The sequence below is a fragment of the Helianthus annuus genome, chromosome 13 (genome assembly GCF_002127325.2).
Source record: "Helianthus annuus cultivar XRQ/B chromosome 13, HanXRQr2.0-SUNRISE, whole genome shotgun sequence".
Taxonomy (NCBI): Eukaryota; Viridiplantae; Streptophyta; class Magnoliopsida; order Asterales; family Asteraceae; genus Helianthus; species Helianthus annuus.
The window spans coordinates 157,531,823-157,540,753 of record NC_035445.2 but is presented as its reverse complement, the minus strand read 5'-3'; the positions used below and the strand labels follow the sequence as shown (position 1 = coordinate 157,540,753).

Here is an 8,931-nt window from a genome sequence, read left to right as displayed (position 1 = left end):
GGATTATCATCCAACACACAACTCAAGGTAAACAACATTAGTGACCAAAATACATTTCATACAATGTTGTTCTTGGTTGTGCGAAGATTACTCAGTTTACACACCTCTTAATATGTTATTAACTATACTTGCAACAATTCTAAACTACGGGATGTCACATGTTGGTTCTAAACCCGACTTAGAAACTCAAGAACTCTTGCTAGATATAGAGAAAGACCTTTATTTAACACCAAACTTAAGGCCTTTGATTATTCATTAGAACGTATCCATATTACACCATGGTATAAATATATATACAATCATCAATATTTGACAAACTCGATGCCTGCAATTATCAACTCCTCGATGATGATCTAGTTGATGGGAAGGAGCCTAACCTTCAAACCATATTTCATTTGCAGTATAATCGAATCACTCGGACAAACGGCATGACCCTCCACCAATTCCACATGATAATTACAAATGATTGCAGCCGCCACCATTTTCATCTGAATCATCCCCATTTCTTTACCCAAACACGTCCGAGGGCCAGCATGGAACGCCGGGAACTTGTACGACGGTTCATGCTTAATCCCAATCCCATTCATGCCTTTTGAAAACCATCTTTCCGGCTTAAACTCCAGGCAATCATCCCCCCATAACCCTTCCATTCGTCCCATCGAGTAAATAGACAAAATTATCCTCGTCTCTTTATCAACAACATGACCGGTTGGGAGAATGTCTGCCTCCGATGGAGCTTTGTGCTCCAAAGCAAGCGGTGGATAGAGTCTTAATGCTTCGCATAAACCTCCATGAAGATAAACAAGTCCCTCCAGATCCTTTATGGTTAAAGTTTGCCATTTCCGGCCACCTGTTTTGCTCTCGATCTCTTTACGGATCTTGTTCTCCACACTCGGGTTTTGAGTGAGGAGAAAAAAGAACCAAGAACGGATGTGCTTGTGGTGTCTCTTCCAGCAAGCATCAGGTTTAGTATGATGTCCCTTAGGAACTCTTTTGAGTCATATGAAAGTCCAGTTTGTCCTCTAAAACCGCTCGTTAAGGACGTTAACAACCCTGTTGGCTCCTCGTCTTCCTTCTACGCTATGAAAAATGATTAACAAGACATAAATATACAAATAAATGTGATCTGCTCTGCACAAATATAAAAATCTGGTCCGACAACCTGATCCGAGTTACACGGTTCACCAGTCTAACCGATAACCAACCTGTTTAAATGGAAAATGTTCAAAGGGCTTAAACGGGGAGGTTTCATGCTCGATTTCTCTAGTCCGGTTTTATAACCACCGCTTAAAGCTTGTGGTTTCTAACTTAGTCCATGTTCTTAAAGTATCCAGTTTTAACAATTGACGCGCAGTTTGTCACTTGTGTTTCTCTACAAAGTCATAAAAAATTGCCGTATTGTTTTACCTCTTTTCGGGACAAACATCCGTATATAAACTCATCAAAAGCCTTCCAAGCTTCACTCAGCTTCTTCTCCTTCCCCAACCCAAATCTCTTTTGCAACCTCCAAACCTTCTCCGGAAAAAAATGCCTCCACAAAAGCACTTCTTCAGCGTCCGTAAACGCCTTCTCACATGGAACAATCGGTAAATCAACCGACAAGCTTTCAGGGTCATAATCCAAAAGCAACACACAAATAGAATCAAAAGTAAACATTTGAATTATTTCTTGCAAATCGATCTCCGGATAATGCTAAAGAACTGGTAGAAGCCCTTCGTCTATCTTGTTCTTAATGCCTGCTTCTAAAATCGAGTGAAAATTCGGGTGTTTGAATACAGAAACTGTAGTTGTTTTCCTATGAAGTTCCCATAACTCATGATCAGAGTTAAACTTCATGCAATCATCCCCCCATAACCCTTCCATTCGTCCCATCGAGTAAATAGACAAAATTATCCTCGTCTCCTTATCAACAACATGACCGGTTGGGAGAATGTCTGCCTCCGACGGAGCTTTGTGCTCCAAAGCAAGCGGTGGATAGAGTCTTAATGCTTCGCATAAACCTCCGTGAAGATAAACAAGTCCCTCCAAATCCATTATGGTTAAAGTTTTCCATTTCCAGCCACCTGTTTTGTTCTGGATCTCTTTTCGGATCTTGTTCTCCACACTCGGGTTTTGAGTGAGCAAGCATCAGGTTTAGTATGATGTCCTCCACACAAAGGCACGTGCTTGTGGTGTCAATTCCAGCAAGCATCAGGTTTAGTATGATGTCCCTTAGGAACTCTTTTGAGTCGTATGAAATTCCAGTTTGTCCTCTAAAACCGCTCGTTAAGGATGTTAACAACCCTGTTGGCTCCTCGTCTTCCTTCTACGCTACAAAAAATGATTAACAAGCCGTAAATATACAAATAAATGTTAACTGATCTGCACAAAGTGTGTGACCATTTCTTCTCCTACGATTAGTCACCTTAGTTTTTATTCGATTGTTACTAATTTTAACAAAGCACACTTGTACAATATATGAATTTAAGCGTATTTATAAAACTGGTTTAAATCTATAAGGGGCGCAAACAAGCGGACTTGTTCATGCTAAAAGCTCCTAATCAAGTGAATCTGAAACTAGCATGAGTCTAACCAGTCAAGCACGAGCTGAATTGAGCGTTAAACTTAAACATATAACTCGAAGCTAGTAAAGTTCAAACTCAAACTCGAACTCTCATAAATTGAAGAGCAAACTTGGCTTAGCTCATTTACAGTAGTTCTATACTAAGAAAATTTTTAACAAATTCAAAACTCTCAAACTCTGATAAATATATTTTAATATTAGCATAAAGATTGGAAAAGTTCAACTATAAAATAAACAATTTTTTCAGGACTTTCACACTTGAAACATAAAAGCAATATATTTTCATAATTATAGGCCACTGGGCCACGAAATATGTGTTGCCCAGAATCTTGATAACGAACAATGAAAAACACAATGAACAAATAAACTAACCTTTATTTCTGAATGAATACAAACTTTGAATATGTACAAGTGAATGTGTGAGAGAATATTTTTTTACAAATGAAATTCAATCTATCCTATTTATAGTTTCCTATGGGTACGAGTGAATAGTTGTGACTCTTCGTGAAAGGACACGTCTCTTGGATGTATGGTTGAGATTGAATCATGAAGAGGTATGTCGAATCTTGTCCACTCGTTCCAACCGTCGCATCCCTTTGTTCTTTTCCTTGCACCGATTCGAAATGGTGTGTGTGTAGAGACACACCCATTCGGTTATTAGGGTAGTTTCCAACTTCTACTTTGTCAACTTTGGTCCTCGTACTTTATAACCGCTATGTAATAATAATTCTAACTATCTAACTATGTACATGATGTTAAGAGATTAACCGGTTTCATTCACCCCCTTAATCTCGAACATCCTTAAGTTGCACCTTGATCTTTCTCCATGTCTTGCTTGCCATTATGTGCTTGTTGAAGTAGATCATTGCAGTCTTCTTTGATTGCCATTAGGAGAGTTGGTTCCTCGTCTTCCTGCACCAGATTTGTTTCTTCTCCTCTTTGATTTGATTCAGGACAATCTGAGGCATAATGACCAAACTTTTGGCAATTGTAGCATTTTATCTTGCTTAAATCCTTCCCGAATTTCCTTTGGTTGCTTCTACTCTTATAAGCATCATGTGATGAATCTTCATCATCATCTTCTTGTTGTTTGAACTTTCCATCACGCCATTTATCTTGCGATGAGTTGAACCTTCCTTGTCCATTCTTCCCAAAACGTCTTCCATGACCATAGTTCTTGTTGCGTCGCGTATACATAAGTTTCTCTTGATTATATACCGGGTTTTCATCCACCAAACCGGTCCTTTCTTCATAGGCTTTCAACCTTCCAATTGTCTCGTCTAGCGTCGTTGTTTCTAAATCAGCGAATTGTTCAATGGTTGCAACAATTTGAACGAACCTTTTTGGTACAGAACTCAGAAGTTTTCGTACTAAAGTTGGTTGATCAAAAGTTGATCCAAGACCACTTGCCCTCGTGACAATGCTATTTAGTCTTGCAGTGAACGAATCGATAGTGTCTTCCTCTTTCATCTTTAACATCTCAAACTCTGTTTTGAGCGTTTGAAGACGTGCCTTTTGCACTCGATCTGCACGGACGTGCCTAGTCTTTAATGCATCCCAAATTTCTTTTGCACTCTTGCAACTTGCAACTTGTATTATCATATCTTCTGGTAGTGCTTGAAATAAATAAGCGGTCGCCATCATATCCTTCTTTTCATCCGCTTGCGTATTTTCTTTTGGTTCTATCATTTCCCATAATCCGTTTGCCCTCAAAATGGTTTTTATACGGATTGCCCATACCGTATAATTTGTAGACTTTAAGATAGGACACCGAAACTGGGAGAACGAACTACCATCTTTAATCACTACCGCGTTTGACGGAGAGGCTCCTCCTGAATCCGCCATAATTTCCTTTCCAACAATTTTCACTTTCTAAACTTTGGTTTTCTCCTAAAACCGAAGTCTATGATTCCAAAAAATTCGCACTAATTTTCTAACGTGGAATCAAACCAATTTCTAAACCTTATATAAATTCCAGAAAAATAGAACGTAGAACCTGGAATTTGCGAACCGACCGACTTCTCTTATCGTGATTCTCCGCACGGTTTTCTGACTTCTCTTAACAACCCTCTTGGCTGCGCTTTTTTTCTTCCTTCTTGATTCGCGACTCTCTAAACAAAAAAATCAGCCCCAAACCCGCTTGATTTGCGACTAAACTTCTCAACCGAACACCCTCTTGATGCTTTGATATCACAAAACTTCTCAGATTTTGTGTCTTTTGCAAATTTCAAACAACCCAAACTTCTCAGATTTGCGATTGCTTCTTCAAACCTTAAACCGGAATACAAACTTCTCAGATTTGCTTCCGTCTTCTTTAACTCGAACCGTAGCCTCTTGCCGTGATTTGAATTAACAAAAAACTCAGAATCCAAACACCCTCAGTGATGATCGGATCAAAAATCGAACACCCTCCTGATGACCGATTAACGAACGAACAACAATCGTACCCGCTTGATGCGATTGATGTTAAAACTTAACAAAGAACAACCCAATCAACGCCTCCTGCGTGATCAGAATTGTCAGGGAATTCAACCACCCGCCTGATGATTATCTTCCCGAAACGAATTTGAGCCCTAGGCTCTGATACCACTGTTGCCCAGAATCTTGATAACGAACAATGAAAAACACAATGAACAAATAAACTAACCTTTATTTCTGAATGAATACAAACTTTGAATATGTACAAGTGAATGTGTGAGAGAATATATTTTTACAAATGAAATTCAATCTATCCTATTTATAGTTTCCTATGGGTACGAGTGAATAGTTGTGACTCTTCGTGAAAGGACACGTCTCTTGGATGTATGGTTGAGATTGAATCATGAAGAGGTATGTCGAATCTTGTCCACTCGTTCCAACCGTCGCATCCCTTTGTTCTTTTCCTTGCACCGATTCGAAATGGTGTGTGTGTAGAGACACACCCATTCGGTTATTAGGGTAGTTTCCAACTTCTACTTTGTCAACTTTGGTCCTCGTACTTTATAACCGCTATGTAATAATAATTCTAACTATCTAACTATGTACATGATGTTAAGAGATTAACCGGTTTCAATATGTACCAGACCACTGGGCCACGAAAGACTTGTCAGGCCCATGAAGAAAAGAGTTTTTCGTCCATACTCTCATGAAACAGTGAGTTCTTCGTGGTCAAGATGTTCTTCGTGACTATCTTTTCAATGAACAACTTGCTGGTCATGAAGCATATATACTTCGTGGACATGTTCCATTATGCGAAACATCAGGTCCTTCGTGACTTTCTTTAATGTGGATGGACAAGGTCTTTCGTGCATGCATGGTCTTTCATGAACTCATATTCTTCATGACTATCATATACGAAATATCCATCTTTCGTTACATATGCGATTCTTCGTGACCTTCATGTTTCTTGTAACATACAGACTGCACACTTGCATTAGCTTTAAAACACGTACAAATGTCTTACCGAGTCAAGATAGGAGGATATCTTGACTTTGGTCTTCGCTTCGTAAACGAGCCGAACCGAAATGAGCCACATCCACACAAATATGCATCAACAGACTCCCCCTTGGATGTTGCTCGTGATGGTTCGTTTTTCACATTGTCGGGTCTTTAGATGTCTTCACTTGTCACAGTCAGGAGGTGCATCAGCAAACTCCCCATTGAACTTTGCACGTGAGACGTTGATCTTCAAATCTTTAGATCCTTGTGGTGTTGATGAGTGGTCAGCTGCAACTCGATCATCTTGATGCTCTGATTGCATCCATGTCGTGTCTTCATTCCACAGCTTGTCATCTAACACATTCTCTTTGCCTTTAGCTGGTTCGGCTGCCGCATCTGCACACACAACAGAGCTAAACGCGCAATGAGAACAACCGCTAAGAATATAATCAATCTTAGAGAGTTTTCAAACGAAAACCTCACTAAGAGTTGATTTCAAACAATACAAGCACACGACACACATGAGACCAACTCTTAATCAACTACCAACCGACAACAGTTTGAAAGTTTAAAAATTTGATCAATTTTAAACTTTAACTTTCAAAAATTGTTAACTTTGACCGTTTATGAAGATGCAATTATTTTAGGATTTTAATCAGGTTTTAGGAGGATAAGACTTAAGTTCCAACATCGGGCAATCAAAAATAAGATAGAAATAAAATCTTTTTGGTTTTTATAAGGTTTATAAAAACACACCTAAAATCTTTTTGGTATTTTTTAATATTTCGAATGTAAAGAGGGAAAGCAGTAAATAAATATTTACAGACATTCTTTTTGCGAGTTTCGAGGGTAAGAGAATCATATCAACGGTCATGCCAAAACGCTCTTGTTGTTCAATTAGTTAACATTTAGATAAGCATCCTATAACGATTATCGGTATTGATGTCCACTTAAACTCAGCAATCAGATGTAATCATATGACTTGGGGATACGTTAAGGTATGATTTATACTTACCAACCTGTGTTCATCCACTCATGACACATTCCCGTATCAGAGAAAAAGAAGGACAGCAGCATCAAACCGTAACCTACGGTTGGGAGCCGTAGGCTACAGTCAGCAAGAAAATCCAAAATAAGTTAATCGTAACCTACGGTTAGTGATCGTAGGCTAGAAGCGAGCTGTTTTGCCCGGAACAAGTTAGTTGAACCGTAATCTACCGTTCATTAACCGTAGCTTACGGCGGGGTTTGTTAACAAAATTTTAATTGGGTTCTTTGATGTTTTAGTATTACTAAATTATATTTTTTCATTATAAAACTAACATTTAATGTTGTTCAATGTTATTTAGGTTCACACTATGTTCTACTCGGATGCGATCAAGTTACCCAAGAACCGAACACAAAAGAAGCTGAAGCTTCCGCTTTTGGTTTTGGACGTTTTCTACGAACCGAACTATGTTATCATTTTGTAAATGTTTTTAAACACTTATGGTTTTAAATAATCTGGAAGTTTATGGATATTATTATATGTAAATCACATATTTGTAAGAATTTCTATAAATTCTTAGTATATTTTAAGTATGGGTCTTACAGCTTCATATCATTCGTCCGCCCATTTTTGAGTTACAACTTTAGGCTTAGAAGTGCACGCATCAACTTGTTTTCCCTTATTTCTTCAGCCTGATGATGGAGACAGAGTGGACGTACCGGTTGATTGGGTGTCCGAAGAGTTGACCAAGACACCCGGTTGGAAAAGTAGGGTTTATGTCACACCCCCAAATTCCACAAGCGGAGTATCACAGCAGGGAGCGTGACTGACCAGGATCCAGCCACCAATCATATTGAACAATGTAATTAAGTAAATGAAAGTCTAAACCAAACAATATAATTGGTGTCAAAACAATTCAACCAAGTTTAAGTATATAGCGGAAGCATTAAGTTTAAAACCATAATAAAGTTTAATAGTTCACAAGTTCAGCATGGAACTCAACAGTCCATGTCCCACAACGACCTCTTCCTCCTATGCAAGCTCCACCTAAGCACCTAACGACCTGCAAGGCATATAGTAACGAATCAACAACAAAGTTGAGCGAGTTCACAGTTGGTTGTCCATTTTAGCGTTGTTCCAAAAACCATAAGTTGTTTCGAAAACCACGAGTTTAACCAATTCCTTGTTTCCCAAACCATAACCAGTAGGGGCTTCCCCATGTTAACCACTAGACCCGTTACCATATCGACTACTGACTGTAGTTATGTTTATGTGCTCTGCGTCAATGTCTATCATCATTGACTAGTGCCCAAGTCCATTAGTCCACGCCCGTCCTCTGCGGCACGGTGTGAGGCTTGTCAAACCTAATAGCACTATTTAACTAATGACTCATTCGCCACTGGCCCTGCGATTAAGTCGATATAAAATGAGGGACTTAATGATAGAGTTTTGTCTAGTGTCAATGTTGTCACCCTTCAGTTAAGAGGGTGGGAGTACGTGCCAAGAAGAACACGCAGGTTTCAATGTTGTCACCCTTCACATAAGAGGGTGGGAGTACGTATTCTACCCAAAGAGAATACGCAGGTTTCCTTATTTAACGTTAACCCATTCCCAAACCACCGGGAATTCCATGCCTTGTAGAAAGTGTGGACTCACCTTAGATTAGCTCGGCAGATAAACAAAAGGTCACTTGAGCTATTTGGGGTCAACCACGTCCTAACATGGTTACCATACAAGTCAGATCTAGGTTCAAGTAGTGCATGTATGTTTACACAGAACTAGCAAGTCACGAACACATAACGATCATGGCATACACACACATTTAACATGTTAAATTAAATCAGTTAACCAAACACAAAGTCCAACTAGTGCGATCCAATGATTTGGGCTGATGCATTGTGTGAGCCCAGTATCATTGTGCGATCCGGTACATAAAGCCCAATGCAACACCCGGCCCAATCTAT

General features: G+C 39.2%; 1 pseudogene; it reads right to left on the bottom strand.

Annotated features, from left to right (window-relative positions):
* Positions 1-206: 206 nt before the first annotated feature.
* Positions 207-2,034, bottom strand: LOC110902114 (annotated as a pseudogene).
* Between the last annotated feature and the right edge of the window lie 6,897 nt (positions 2,035-8,931).